Source organism: Echinops telfairi, unplaced genomic scaffold, assembly GCF_000313985.2.
Source record: "Echinops telfairi isolate 266 unplaced genomic scaffold, ASM31398v2 ScPeMD7_5592;HRSCAF=6446, whole genome shotgun sequence".
NCBI classification, from domain to species: Eukaryota; Metazoa; Chordata; class Mammalia; order Afrosoricida; family Tenrecidae; genus Echinops; species Echinops telfairi.
The window spans coordinates 21,010,142-21,013,693 of NW_022109491.1; positions in this window are offsets into that span (position 1 = coordinate 21,010,142).

Genomic DNA, 3,552 nt, shown 5'->3' on the forward strand with positions numbered 1-3,552 from the left:
AGAAACAACACGAGGGGAAACTTTGGGGGGAAATTCCATTATCTTATCATTCCATTTTCCTATGAGCTTTTTGAAGCCCCCTTTTATAGCTTCCCATTTTGACATTTGTGCTTAATATAGATCTCCATGATTTTATAGCCATACTTTTTTTTTTTTAACTTATTCTTGTACATGGGTCGCGGTGAGTCAGTTCTGACTCAATAGTGCCTAACATCGCTCCCTTACACGTCCAGAATTCTCAATGCCCTTGATCTTGCTCTATTTCTTTCCCAGAGCATTTATCAAAACCAACAAACTCTCTAATCTGCTTATATCGATTGTCTGGCTCCCCTTACTGGGACAGAAGCTACGCAGGGGCAGGAGGGGGTGCCTGGCACAGGGCAGGCACTCGGCAAGTCCTGGCTGGAGGAGAGGCTGACATCAGCCTCCCAGAAACTTCTCCCACGGGTCTTAACTCCACACTGGGGATGCACACAGAGACCTCTTTGAGAGCGTGCTCCTGGTCGCTCTAAGCTACCCTCAGCTGAAGGCCGGGCACTGCCTTCCCACTGTTCCTCAGTGACCATCACTTGCTCTCCTCAAGGTATCCCTGACAGCAGCATCTCCTGGGAAACAAAGAGCCCAGAACTGAGCCCAGTCAACATTGTTGGAGATGGACAGAGGCAAAATGGAGCCATGTCAGGAGGCGTAAAGCAAGGCAGAGCACCAAGGAGGGGCCTGTTGAGTTCTTTCAGAGGCCATCTGAGCGCCACTGGGAAGCCTCCTGTGTCCACGAAGCAGTTCAACAAACAGCACAGCCGCCCCAGGAACCCCATTTTCAGAGAAGCCCAGCGAGTCTCCAAGGAGGGCCAGATGGAGAACACGGGACAGGGAAGTGGCACAACAGATTCTGCGTGAGGCCGGGCACCAGCAGATTTGAGGGTCTCCCACAGTCTCCCAACAGTAAGCAGCTGGCAGGATTTCTAGCGCTCATCCCACACTTCAGCAGGGGGAGCAGCTGAGGGCCAGAGCTCAGGGATGGGGAAATAAAGGGCACCCCAGAGAGGAGGAGACAAGGAGACACCTGCCAGGGCTGGACACAAGAAGCCCTGAGGGGAGGAAGCACCGTGGTCTGCAGGGGCCGCCACCGCAATGGGGCTTCTGCAGCGCTGCAGGAGCACACAGCTTGGAGGGGCAGCCCATTGTCCAGGTGAGCAGCCCCGAGCTGCTCTGGGTCCGGTCTGGCAGCTCTGCCTCAGTGTTGGCTTTGCCCGTGGCCTCCATTCTGCATTCTCAGCCCGTTTCAGCAGGGGATGGTATCTCGGTCAAGCCAAATTCCGATTTGCTGGAGAGACCAGCATGTCAGTCACCATGCTCTGGGAATATTAAATAAAATTGACAAGGGGGTGACGTTGGAGAAGTAATTACTGGTGGTAAGAGGCAATCGGCCGCAGAAAACCCCTCCACTGCTCAAGCGGGGAGAAATGAGCCAGAGTGAGGCCCGGAGCAGCAAGGGTTTGTCACAGGGGCAGGGGAAGGGGGTGGAAAGCCGCTCCCTCTGCCCATTTTGTTAATAGGATAAGCCAGCCTTGGAAATAAGAGCCAGACCCCAGGAGGCCTGTATTTGAGGGATTTTAAAACCAGGCCATGTCCTCTCAATAGCTTCACTTTCAGATGTGTTAGACTTGCAATGACACTGGTTCTGTTTGGAAGCCTTCTGCCTCCTGAAACAGCTGCAAGTATTAAGTAATAATTACTGTTCACATTTTTCATTCATCAAAGACCCAGAGGACTGACGGCTGGGACATGTAGACCTCCAGTCAATAGGACTCCGGCCCCAAACATGAGGCCTATTGTTTGTATGTGTGTCTGCCTAGCCATATTATCCTGTGAAAAATGTACATTTAAAAAGAAAGAAAAATGTACATTTTGTTAAAAAAAAAAGATTTTTTTAATAGCACAAATGTCCAACTTCTAAGTTCATGGAAGAATCTTTATCAAAAACTCTAATCCAAATCAGCTCCCTTATTTCACATACAAGGAGCTGGAGACCCAAAGAGCAGAAGCAGCCTGTCCAAGGCTCTCTAGCAGGCTGCTAGTGGGACCAAGCAGAGGTGGAGAGGCAGGGCAGGGGCGGCCTGCCCTGGACAGGTGAGGGCCATGTGTGAGTAGATCCCAGTAGTGATACAGGGCAAAGAGGGGGCCATGGATGTGGTAAACTGAAGTCTAGATGAAATTGTAATGCAGCTAAATCAATCCTCTATGCTCACCATTAAGGGTCTAGAAAGCCAACTCTGGTGGGGAAAGACCCTCACAGTTATGATATAAATAAGTCAATATACATTCTCATGACTGAATACAGTCCCCCCAATAACTCCCCCATAAAGCAACTGTCATAAAGGAACTACCATAAAAGATGAATCTGGCTATTCTCTGTGCCTGAAGGTTTTCTGTAGATAAGAGCAATCAGGTAAAATGTAGCAAACCCCTGGGGAAGGCTCAGGGGTGGTTGAGGTCAGCTAGCACTAGGTCAAGGCATAGTTCACCTCATTGCTTGCTAATTATGCTACTTGCTTATATCACTTATTATGTTAGATGTTAGCTGTATGACGTACATGTCTTCTGAAAGATCTTTAAGACCCATTATATATCCCCATTGGAAAATCTGTCCACTCTCTCAGTCCTGACATGGGATGAGGAGCCCCTATGCCCTGCTATGTCTTGATCATTTTCCACAACCGCAAAGTCGCTCCTGAGGACCCGTTCACGTGTAGGAGACCTCCTCACCCCAACACATGGACACCAATACAGCAGACCCAGACCTCGACGCTCATCCATTCCAGAAGCATTGAGATGCGATGCAGTCAAGTTATGAATCAATTTTTCCCATAAGAAATAACTGAAAATGGATTAATCCCTTCTCAACCAAGCTTTTACCAACCTTGCCTTTTTATACAAACATTACACAGAAATTTCTAATAAGTTCAGAGTTAAGTAACATAAATAAGAAACAGCATTTAAAAAGTTTTAACACCTACAGTATGGCCCATACCTTGGGGTTCAGGAGGATCTGGATCTGTGTACACGCATGTGGAGAGGAGGTACAATGGTTTGGAAAGGGAACCGCATTCCATAAAATCAACTGGTAGCTGCTTTTCAGGAGTTTTTTTTTCCTTCTTTGCCTTTTTTCACTGAGACCTGGCTGGCTTTCTCTAAAAAGAAAACCTATCTAATGTGGTCTGCTGCTGGCATTTCCATAACTGTTTTCTAAAAGGGTTTACTGAATTATCATAACAATATCGTTAACATGTTAACCAGTTCCTTATCATGATTCTTTTCAAAAAACTTTCTTAGGGCCCGTTTTATCTGAAAACTACAAAAAGCCACAAAACCTAAGAAAATTCTAGCAAAATGCTTGGAACACAGCCGCAAAAGGTTTAAACAATGCATACTAACAACGCCAACTAACACCGAGTGACCAAAATATGAACTGTTTTTGTTTACAAAAATCACACGCCCCCTTGCAGAGGGGTCTCGTAGAGGAGATGAGCCAGTCAGGGTGCGATGTAACAA